The 12,767-nt window shown below is 27.2% G+C and overlaps 1 protein-coding gene and 1 non-coding gene across 6 annotated transcripts in view; one reads left to right on the top strand and one right to left on the bottom strand.

Moving 5' to 3' along the window:
- LOC111690812 (maternal protein pumilio) overlaps positions 1 to 10,086 on the bottom strand; it is a 352,313-nt gene extending 342,227 nt beyond the window's left edge. For 3 of the 5 annotated variants that reach the window (XM_046950480.1, XM_046950483.1, XM_046950484.1), the window contains exon 1: positions 547 to 1,206. The gene's annotated coding sequence lies outside the window, so the exon portion shown is untranslated. Of the gene's footprint in view, positions 1 to 546; positions 1,207 to 9,802 lie in introns of those variants that run through there. The other 2 variants (XM_046950482.1, XM_046950485.1) reach the window with 2 other exon arrangements.
- Trnay-gua lies at positions 2,664 to 2,758 on the top strand. The gene is made up of 2 exons: positions 2,664 to 2,700; positions 2,723 to 2,758. It is a non-coding gene; the product is annotated as a tRNA-Tyr (tRNA).
- Positions 10,087 to 12,767: the final 2,681 nt, after the last annotated feature.

Raw genomic sequence — 12,767 nt, 5'->3', positions numbered from 1 at the left:
AACAACAATAAACATATGTAGTCAGACAGACGGACGAACGGACAGGCACACATGCAGACGGGCGAAAAAAAAAAACGGCGAGCAGGCAGGCAATGTCAACTGTGTAAAAAATATAACAAGGAGAGTGTAATAAGAAGAAAGAAAATGAAAAAAGAAAAAGAAGTAAAAACACAACACACAGAAAATGATGATGAGCAATTTTTAAAATACATAAACAAAAGAACGAACCACAAGGCAAAAATGGCGTCAAAAGAGAATTGAGGGTAAATGACAGGAATTTTATGAACACCAGCAAAGATACACAACAAAACACACGTAAATAATGAAAACAACTAAAGGACAAGTAGCATAAAGTGGAAATAAAAATCGAAGGGAACACCACAAAAATCTTATTGGAATAAATATTATGGAATGGAAATGAATATTTGTTCACCTTAAAATCGTAAATTAACTTTATGTATTTTTTGCTTTTTAAACAAATAAAAAAATTACGTTATACAATTGTATTAATAAAAACTAAACATTCAAAAATTAATTGATTTTTACCGTTTTTGGTTGCTGCTATTGTTGTTGGGATTCAGACGCAATGACAGAAAAATTGATTTAATTATTATGTATAAAACACAAATTTTCAATAGTTCTAGGTATGTCTTGCAAGTTGCAACTGTATAAAAAAACCTGGTTTTGCACTTTTTGTACAAATAAATTATTTTCTTCTTAATATCAACAAAACGAATGTTTTGTGGAGTATTCTTTTAAAAACAATATAAACTTAATATACACTTCTTTGTTGTTTTTTTTTTACACTTTACACAAAATATAATTAAATTATTTAGTTGTATGACAAAACAGACAATTTTTTAATGTCTTGATTTTTTTTTTTTTTTTTTGTATGCAAACTATTCCTTGGGTTGGTTAGCTAGTGGTGGTGGTGGTAATAGCTCAATATAGAAAAGTACCCACAAAAGTTATTATTTATTTAACGATTTTATGATTCCTTTTCTGAATAAGATTTTCTTTATTTATTTTGCCACAATTTATGAGTTTATTTTTAATAATTTCTTAATAATTTAGATTTTTATACAATTATTTACACAAAGAATTTATTATATTTTATCGGTTGAAGAAAAATTTCTTCGTCGCGAGAACACACACAAAATGCTTCTGTTCAGTTCAGTTGCGCCGCCGTTGCCTGCCCTGCCAGACATCGGGATTTGCGGTTTTTATGTGTGTGTGTGATTTCTTTCCTTCATTTTATTCAACATTTTTTATTTTCTCTCACTCTCTGCCCTTGCGGCATTGTTGCCAGATCTAATATTTGATACTATTTTGTAACATATATCTGATCAGAATCACAGTCAAATTTATTTGTTATATGATAAGTATTATTTATAAGAATGATAATAAGGGTTTTTATTTAAACGGTTTCCAATTTGTGCAAGTGGGCAAGTTTATTTGACTTGTTCCATGAAACCCCTTTTCAAATTCTTTTCCGTTACAATATTTGTAAACATTTTAAAACAATTTCAAACGAATTTAAAAATCAAAAATTAATTAAGTAAACAAAAAAATTAAAAAAATATGTTTAAATGTAAAAATTCAAGTGAATACAATAAAAAGTTATCAATACGGAACGTATTTATTAAAGGCACAATGATTCTATTCAAGTTTGTCTAAATGTTCGCTTAAACTTGTAAATGTTGTCCAAATCAATTAAATTGCGAGAATAGAAACATACACAAGTTACACATTTTGCGGGGTTTTTGAATGTTTAAAGGAAAACCCTTATTACTTATCTTTGTATATAGGTAAATCGAAAGGATATTTGTTTATGGTTATTGGCTATAAAAGACCTTTAAAATAATTTGTGATTTTAACTGTTCGGAAATATTTGTTTTTGTTTATAATAAAATTTTAAGATAATTTTTTGGGATTTTTTTATATTAAGAAATCTGGTAACTTTATTTTTAATCTCTTGCAATTTTTCTCATTCTCTTTATGTCTCCCCTAATTTATATATTTCATAGTAATGCTAATTTAGTGATTAATTTCTTATAGAAATAAAAAAACCAAATATGCATTAGCAGAATTACAAAATGCTAATATAAATACATATGTATATAGCTACAATCGTTTAATATTCTAAATAAAAGATAAACACTATCCCCTAATTATGAAAATTCGCATAAAGTGACAACACTGTGGGGGATTACACTTGTTTTATTCCATTTTATTGTTTGTATTCTCAATTGTTGTTACCGCTCTAGCGATGTTGTTGTTGTTGTGACAGACCCCAACAATGACCGGAGCAAAATACATAATAGAAATAAATAACAAAAACACATGAGAAATAGCGAATGAGAACTAAAGTTATGCGCACATTTTTTGGGGAAAAAAGTGTAAAAACTCTCATTACAATAAAGAGCTACCACCTGGTTTCTTTGATTTAAGGGTTAGGTAACTCTACGATTTGCTTTAAATATGTAATTGTAATTAATTCAACACATTTATATGCATTTAATTTAAATTAAATAAAATTTTGTTAAAAAAATTTATGCTCTTTTTACACACACATACATATATACATCTATTATTATTAAATCGCCAAAATTTGTTTTCTTTAACTTTTGTTTATTTAGACATTTGACCTTTGGACAAATACACCTTCGATAGCTCAGTTGGTAGAGCGGTGGACTGTAGCAGAGTATGAAAATGTGTAGAAATCCATAGGTCGCTGGTTCAAATCCGGCTCGAAGGATTCTTTTTAAATTATTTTTTCCTATTATGTAAATAGAAATCACTATTGTTTTTTTATAAAAATGATAAAACTTAACAGAAAAAGAAAAGAAAACTCTGTTTTTTATTGATATACTCAAATAGCTTGAAATACCTTCAATAAACAATTGACAAATATATGAATTTTATTGTAAGCTCGACCCTTCCTTAAGCCAACAATAACTTTTCGGTAATGTTCTTCTATTGGGATTAAAAGTTATAAATTGTATAAATTATATTGGTTAGTGTTTTACCTTGTTATTATTAAAAAATGCAGCATTTTTTAATTTTTGTATTTATTTCATGTCAGATGTTCCACGCTCCCTAAAGAAAGTCCTTTCTTTCTTTCCTCCACATATCCAGGCTTTAATTTGAATTTGAAGATTCTAGTACTAAAAACTTCCCAGATAAACATATTATTGTATTTTATTGATTAGGAAGGAACTTGTTCCCTATGGCTAGTCCGCCAATTTTTTATCCTAAATATTTATGTTCACACTAAACTAGCTCAAAAAAAAAAAATGATGACCAGGGAAACCGAAAACATGCTCTAAAAAAAGTGTTTTAAGTGCTTTAAATATGCCGTAAAAAACTCAAAATATGCTCTTAAAATTTAAAATATATGCTCCAAAAATAAAATTTTTTATTATTTTTAACATTGAAAAGCTCAAAAAAACTGAAATTGTAATGAAATAATAAATGTTTAATGTCATTTTCTATATCCTACAACATTTTTCCATAAATGTTTCATCCCATAGTTTGAAGAACTAGTATAATAGAATTCCGTTTTACGTTCAGATAACCAATAAATAACATGAAACCATTTGGTCCCCAAAAAACATATTTCAAACGACAAAGTTTGACACATTTCTTCCAATTGTATTCATAGCTTTTAAACTGACATTTTAATCGGTGTTGTCATAAATTCCAATAATTAGTTTTTTAAACTATAAAAATGGATTGGTCTCATGAAATTAAAAGTAATCGGTTTTATGTCCGATTTAAAATTTGTTTTATTTATTTATTTATTTATTTATTTATTCGAAAAAAATGGCCGTAAGCCGATAGGGCCTAATTGGCTAGTCTACAATTAAATATACTTATAATACAAAAATATAATTGGTACATTATTTAGTTGAAAAATTTCCTTATCTTTAATAGTTAGACTTGAAGTTTTGCACACACTGATTAGGATTCTATAAATTGGTGAAAATAAAGATAATATTATTAGCCTAAAAATGGCAGTAAAACATAATAGGAGCGAAATGCAATAAGGTTATATAAAAGATTTTTTTGCAACAAATGAGTTATATCAATTAAATATTTTATAAAAACTTAGGGGAAATGGCTGTACAATATACATTTACATAGTGGAATAACATTAAAATATAATGCTTTATTGAATAAAAAACTATAACATAACGATTTTTTTTTTCAAAATTGTAAAATAGGCTAAAAAATTTAAAAAAAATAAAAAAATAGAATTTTATTTTTTTAAATAAAGTTTTGAAAAAAAATTAAAAATGTATAAAAACGAAAAAAGCGAAAACATCAAAATATGCACTAAAAGAGTAAAATATGCTCAAAAAACTCGAAAATATGCCTTAAATATGCTAAAAAGTCAAATCATGCAAAATTATGCTCTTATGGGTAAAATATGCAAACATATGCTCTAACAAATCGGAATTAAAAGTTACAATAATATTTCAGGCATATTTTTCCACATTTAATAGTATTTGCTTTTGATAGTTTTTATTATTTTAAACGCTAATATTTAAATGGACTTTTATCGGAAAACATTTGTTGAATTAATAGTTATCTTAAAACATACAAATATAAAAAGATAAAGATCCTTAAAAGGCAAATTTTCGGTTTTCTTTCATAGACTTTTAAATGTCACGTTCGTCACGTTGAAACAGGATTTATCACGATAACTTTTTAGTTGGTATTCAGAAGTATTCAAAACTTTGAATCTAAATCAAGTTTAGTATATAGAATTCAATTTAAAAGAAAAGAAAAATAATTCTAAGCGGGGTTATTTTTTATAGAATTTCAAAGTCTGTCACATCACATTACATAAATTTTCTCATGTGCAACATTCGAATTGTGAAATATTGTTATTTAAAAAGATGTGATATTTATGCAATTTATTCAATTAGGTGATAGTTATGATTTTTTAGTTGATAAGTGGAATAAAGAGCACAGAAATTCAACAAATGATATTTTTAAGAAATGTATGGAAAAAAATTATTTTCGGATATTGGCGTTATGTGGGCTCTGTATGGAAGCTATGCCTAATCATGGACGAATTTTAAAAAAAAATTAGGATGAACGATTTTTGTGTATGTCAAAATTATTTGTATTGAATTTTATGGTGATATAAGCATTTTTAATTAATTAATTTAATTAATGTTAATTCTTATATTATTCTTATACGGGAGCTATTTTAAACTAAAATGTTATTAAATAGTCGAAATATTTCTCCGATTCCAAAAACTTTCAACAATGTCCGTCCAAAATATATCTATGGACTAATTAATTTGCAATAATATTGCAAATTTCATCATTGGAAATTTTGTCACATCACGTCATGTCACGTCACGTCACACATAACGGCTTGTACAAAAAAATCTGAAAACTATTTTTTAGTTCTAAAAGCTGAAAAATAATCAATAAATATTCCAAATTACAATAAAAAAGGTTTTAACCAAATAGCCAGGTGAAACTCGCAGATTTTTACATTTTTGTCAAAAAAGAAATAAGCAACTTCTATTTCTGTCACATCACGTCACGCACTTTAACTACTTATATCTTAGGGCCAATAAGATCTTTCAATTTTTTTCTTCCGGCCAGTTATATAGCTATTGAGGTCCTATATAAAAATACAAGAATTTTTAAAAAATATATATGTTTATATATATTTTTCATCTCTTTAAAACGTACGACCGTCACGTTCGTCACGATGGAAATGCCCATATTTTGGTTTCTCTGATGATGACTCTCTGTTATATTTTCTCAAATATACAAAACTTTCTTAAATTAAATTCCACGACCACTATTAAAGCCATTTTATTCAAATCTTCTGACATTAATGTCTGGACAAAAAGTCTAGCTATTGCAGTTTCTGAGATATTTTGTAGGTGCGGGTGGCGCATCGTCCACTTGAAATTTTCTTCCAGACATAGAAGTAGTACAAATTGCAAGAACAGCCTTATCAATTGCTTATAAATCCCCATTTCCTTTAAAAAATATTACAAAAAGTAAATTTTTTGTTACTTTTCGAATTCATGTGTGTACAAGTTAATAGCCTGTGGAATTCGCAAAAACTTTTAAAATTTTTTAACCAATTTTTAAGTTTTTACAATAAAGTGAAAAACTTATTATTAGAAGTGTAGAATTGCGTTAGCCTCGTAAAAACACTTGGAAACTTTAAATCTGTTAAGCCTAATTTTTGCTTGGCATAATTTTACATCTAAAAAAAATATAATAAATGGAGGGAGGCCAAAATACCCAACTTCGTTTATTTGGAGCGCTCTAATTTACATATGTACTCTTGGAATTACTTGAATAAGGATTAAATTAATTTTATCAATTTTAACGAATACTTATTTAAAAGTAGATATCGGATTATAACAATTTTATTTCGCCTTCAAAGGCTTATTTGTATTAAATTGATTTTCTTTAACTATACACTACTAAATTATGCTGTATACTACTCTAAGGGCAGTGTCACACGTTTAATATATATCTTGATATTTGCTGTATTGCGATATGTTTTGAACGTGTAGCATGTAATATTGACAGATCGTGTTCCATATCATAAAAAACCCCAATTTTCTGAAATCCAAAATTCGTATCAATATTTATAATGAAACACGTGAAATAATGAAAATACTGACGCAATAAATATTGAACGTGTAGCATACCGAGGTATTCATCAATCTATTAAAATGGGTCGTGATCCATATTGATCAATATATATTGAGCGTGTTTCAGTTCCATAATAAAAAAAATTAATATCATATTTTAAAAACTTAAAAAATGTGCTTAAAGAAGTAAGAGTATTATATTCAATTAATTGATTGATACTGTTAAAGAATTATATATTGGATTTTAGTGGTCGATCATTGCAACATTTCGTAAATTGCAACAACCCCGATTTCCTTTCGTTTGTTTAAATTGAGCCCTTACTGTATATATAATTTTTTCGATCAAAATATACAGTATTGTACGAAACCTAAGCAACTTTTTTGGCATTGTATACAAAGTGCTATAATATCTATTTTAATTGATTTATTCAAAATATAACTGAATTAACTTCATAAATACCTGTTCGAAACTTAAGCAACTTTTTGATGTTCTTATGAAAATCGTTGGTGCTTTTGAGTTCCAAACACCTTTATGGAATTGATTATTTACTAGTGTAGTTGGCAATTAATCTCAAGCGGATTTTAAGCCATTCGCAGGCTGCAATGTTTTCTAAAACTGCGAGTTTCGACCCAGCGCTTCAGAATGCCGAACATCATCTCTAAGGGACTTGAGTCGGGAGATTTTGATGGACAATCAAAGAGTTTGGGTCCCATTACTCGATAACTACTCTTAGATCAAGTTTGCCAAAGGTTTTGGTTCATTATCATGCTGAAAATCGCAATAAAGTAAGTTGTTCTGTTCAATGTACTTAATCCTATGGTTCATTTTGTTGGCCAAAAATGTCCCAGAAAGTAAAACAATCAAATATTATTTGCATTTCAACATCAGGACTTCCTCTACTCACCAAAAATCTTGCCCAAAACCTTAATTGTTTGACCTCCATGTTTTTTAAGCCTTTAATGTACGATCATGTAAGCGCATATGAATCCCGCAGTAACATGGCACAGAGTTTACTTAAAGAAATTCGATTTTTTTACAAATTCTGTACAATTTTGGGTAGACTATTGAAATAGATTACGCAAGACTAATAAAAGAACAGTTTTATTTATAAACGGGTCCAAATTTTCCTTCTTAAATTCAGGCAAAGTATGTGAGGCTCAAAGGCTGAAGTAAATATTATAACATATCCTTTTAGTAAAGGCCCAATAATGAATGGAGAGCAAAAATTTAAGGATGTGGCCATGATTTTTGAAGAGAAGGGTTAGTCCTGATGTTGAAACACAGAGTTGGATTTTTTTTCTTCTTGGGACGTTTTTCGCCAACAAAACGAATTATATGATTGATAACAACGAACAGAACAACTTATTTTATTGCGATTTTCAGCATGATAATGAACCAAAACTTTTGGAAAAGTTGACCTAAGAGTAGTTATCGAGTAATGCGACCCAAATTATTTGATTGTCCATCAAAATCTCCCGATTCAAGTCCCTTAGAGATGCTGTTCGGCATTCTGAAACGCCGAGTCGAAACTCGCAGTTTTAGAAAACATTCTAGCTTTCGAATAGTTTAAAATCCACTTGGGATTAATTACGAACTACACTAGTAAATAATCAATTCCATAAATTTGTTTGGAACTCAAAAGGACCAACGATTTTCATAAGAAAATCAAAAAGTTGCTTAAGTTTCGAACAGCTATTTATGGAGTTAATTCAGTTAATATTTTCTTGTAACTCACCGCGAAATGGAATTAAACTTTTGTTGTTGTTATTATAATATAGACAGATAATGTGATTATTATCAATTATATAATTTTGAATAAATCAATTAAAATAAAAATATAGCACTTTGTAGACAATGCCAAAAAAAGTTGCTTAGGTTTCGAACGATACTGTATAGGTATTCTATATATATTTCGGAAAAACCCCAAATCATTGGAAAGGTATTTTTAATACCATTAATTGATTTAATTGGTGTTTAAAATTCTAATGTAAATAAAATAGTTTTCAAGATATATTGGAGTCCCACCCACTTGAAAGTAGGCGTGGCCGCCAAAAAATATATATATCTTTTATCCTCTCAAAATGCTCTACATTGAGGATAAAATGGAAAAATGTCATTCAAATCGATTTGTTTTGCGTCATGGGAACGATATTTAAAGGACATTTTAATAAACAGGACCACAATAGTTTCGAATAATATGAAGGTCAATTGTTCACGAAATTACTAATTTACATCTCTGACAAATGGTGTATATGCGATTTTTAATATCCTTTACTCGAAAGCATTAATCGTTTCTTTCTATGTGTGATTAATTTAATAAATCTTCTAATTATACATACCAAATTATTATTTTTATAGGAAAAACGTCTAAAATCTTATTTTGAAAATATTTTTATAATGCAAATACAACTCTAGTAAACACAGGCTGGTCACTTTACAAACGCACAAAAATAGATCCAAAAAAGGAACTTTTAAGAAATGCACATTTTGTCCATGGCGCTTATATTCCGTTCATTAGAAAGAGAACAATATATAAGTTGCTGTAACGAAGAGGACACTATAAAAAATTAGTGCATTTATCTGTTTATTAAATGCAATTAAATGTTATATATTACACATTAAAACTTATTAAAAACACTTTTCTTATATTTCCATATAAATAAGTATTTTTTCCAATTGGTTAGTTAATTTAAAGGAAGAAAATTAGCGGCAATTACTATTGATAAAAACAAAATTTTATATACAATTTATTTTGTTATTCTCTTTTGTTTGCGGCATTCGTTTGTTGTTGTTAGTTAGTTAGTTATTCGCACAAATGTGTTTGTATAGTAAACCATATATTATTTTATTTTTGCCGATTTTCTTATTTTATTATATTCTTTTTTCTCTATTTTCTGTTTCTTTTTCTTTTCTGCCGCAATTTGAGTAAATAACCAAAAAAAATGTGCGGCCTAATGGAATTGAGACAATTTAGAACTTATGAAAAAAATTATTTGAACAAAACAAATTATTTTATTTTTTTTTTTCTTATATTAAGAATTTCACAAATTTTTTCAATTAACAGCAGATTTTTTTGTCATTTCTACCATTTTTTATTTCATCACTTTGTTAAAGAATATTCTTTAGAATAATTAATTTTTCTTTGCTTTACACACACCTTTTTTTACACTGGATGCTAATTAGAGAATAATTCTTATAAGAAAATTTATACAAGATTCCGTTTGCGAACTCTTTAAGCAAACATTTTATATATACGGGGGAATATTTTTAATTTACACTTAATTTGCCAATATTTCACCGTGATTTTAGATTGAATTTTCACTAGGAAATTTTATTACAAAACTTTTTTTTCTATATTTTGCACAAATTTACAAGAGACTTTTCCGCTGCTCTGCAATTTTTCTCGGCAAGTCGCAAGGAATGAGTTGGTTTGTGTGTTTTTTTTTTATTTCTTATTTCTATTTTTTTTCGCTCAGACTTACAGCGCTGCCAACTTTGATAAATAAACGTTTTTAGGCGAATATTAGTGTGAAGAGCAATGAATGATTACGAGGTTTTCCATAATTTTATCCGTTGTTGTCTGTTGTTCGAATTTTGAATTAATTTTTTATGAATTTTTGAAATGTAACGCTTTGCTATAGCTTGATAAAAATGAAAGTTTGTTTAACCCTTGTAAGCTCTGTATTTAATCATATTATGTTTTAACATGTTTTTATGCTTTTTTTTGGATTTTATTGGTATTGGAAATTAATTAATTTATTGGTATATTAACTACGAAATTACTTACTTAAATAAATTTAGCTTTTTTAAAGTCCATTAATTTACTTTACAGAAGTTTTAGATATTATTATTTACAGTGAATCAATTGAGTAAGTTGCCTATGTAAAATTTTAAAAATTTTAAGAAAAAACTTTATCTGAACAATTATTTTTAGCAAAATAAAGCAATTTGATTGTTGTGTTTTTTAAAGAATATCTTATATATTAATTTTCTACCATAAAAAGTAAAATCGAGATATTAGTTAACGAGATTTTTGGTAAAATGTGAACATATTGTTTAGTTTTTAGGTCAATAAAGTATTTTGCTTTTTTAGGTTTTTTGTTCATTTTTTTAATATTACTGCACTATTTTATAAAATTTAATATTTTTATTACTCTTATATATTAGAATAACACTTTTTAGATATTTTAATAGTGGAACGACTAAATTTGGACATCCCAGCCTCTCTAAGTATGGGGACATCACCATATACCACTATAGAATTGTTACATGCTAAAATCTTGATTTTCAATCTCATATTTTAAATGCTTTATTTTATGAATAACATACAGTAGGCGTATTTGGATCTGGATAGTTATTCTTGTTTTATGTTCTAAATATACATATATAAGTGTATGTATTAGCTGAAAAATACTGCTTTTGTTGACCTAAGGATATGATGAAGATTTTAAAAGAGCACTCGGTGCGTTTTTTTTAATAATTTTTTGGATCATTTCATCAATTACTCTAATCTATATTTTTTAATGTTATTGATTAAACATCTCATAATTATATTTCATTAATTTACACTTGCTCTAGAAATCTAACAAATTTTTATATCGAAATTGCCTCATTATTATCCTTTAAACATTTTTATGGCAAATCATCACATTTTCACACAATGAGGATATGATTGTTGCAAATCACAATTGAAAAATAATTAACACTCGTCTTTTTAGCAATAAAACAATAAATTCCAAAAAGTAATTAAAAAAATAATTTGAAAACCCCAACGAAATTAACCGGAATTCTCAATATGCAAAATACTTTATTGACATGCAAATTCTCATGAAAAATAATAAAATACAAAAACAAATGCACCAATAATTGTATTTTATTCATTTTTTCTTGGTTTTCCCAGTTTATACAATCTCTATTTTTAATTGGAAAACATAAATTTACTTTTTACGTGTTTTTTGGAATTTTATTTATGAACTAAAAACTTAATTCTCTTAAAAAAAATGTAGGCAAAAAACTTAGTTGATTCACTGTATATATTTGTAATTTTCTAGAAATTGTAGCGGTATACATTGTAGCTTTAACGAAACATCATTCTATAAAGTGGTTTTCACAATATATTGAAAACTTAAAATTTATAAAAACTGATGTCTACAAGAATGAATACAAAATAACTTTTCATGTAGTATAATGAAAATGGACTTAAGTTCTAAAAATATAAGTAGCAAGAAAAGAATAACCCCAAAAATATCTACAGATTCTTATAACAAATCCCAATATCAGAAAAAGAAAATAAAATCACAATAAAATATCTCCATTTTAATGATATTGCATGAAAACATATTACAAATCCATCAAAATTGATTTTTGTTTCCTACTGACTTTGTTTTGATATATAAATCGGAGCGTTGTGATATGTTATTCGTATAAAGTTATTTTTAATAAGTAATGAACTTCGGAATATGGTAGGTGATGTAAACAAATAAAATTTGATACCTTCTATTTTAGAAATAAAAAACTGGATTGAATTTTCAGGTATGTGATAGTACACAAAATGTTTTTTCTAAATCGTTTTTAAGTCAATCAACTCAGTCCTGAATCCTGCATTTCAATTAAGTATCAGTTTCGGAAACGAAATGCATGTGCTGGAATTTGTTCGGCATTACTGTCGAATTGAGCAATCACTTGTGCTCTGCTTTAAGAAATGGGTTATAGAAAACACATTAGAAGTGCAATTCCAATCTTTTTCTTAATATTAGATTGTAATTGCAATCGCTTTAAAAATCAGACCAAATTAAACGCATTTATGTAAGTAAGCGTATTCCAAAATCCGGTTTCAAAAAACAGTTTTTTAAGAAATCGAAATTTTGCTTTTTCTGAATATGGTTTTAAGTGTAAAAAAGGTTAGCCGATATTTTATTTATATTATTTTTGTTTATACCAAAATATACGTTCCCATGATCAACACCCCGGAACGACCCCAATCGGCCAAATATTCTGAACTCAGCAATCTCTGTATCCACCAAATCTTTCTAAATTTTCCTGTTAAAAACTGTTCAAAAATATTTGTACGAAAAATGTTAGTAGAACAAAGATATTTTTCCCCAAAATTTAAAGAACACAGA

Source organism: Lucilia cuprina, chromosome 4, assembly GCF_022045245.1.
Source record: "Lucilia cuprina isolate Lc7/37 chromosome 4, ASM2204524v1, whole genome shotgun sequence".
Classification (NCBI taxonomy): Eukaryota; Metazoa; Arthropoda; class Insecta; order Diptera; family Calliphoridae; genus Lucilia; species Lucilia cuprina.
The sequence above is the reverse complement of the archived record's forward strand: the minus strand, read 5'-3'. Positions and strand labels throughout refer to the sequence as shown.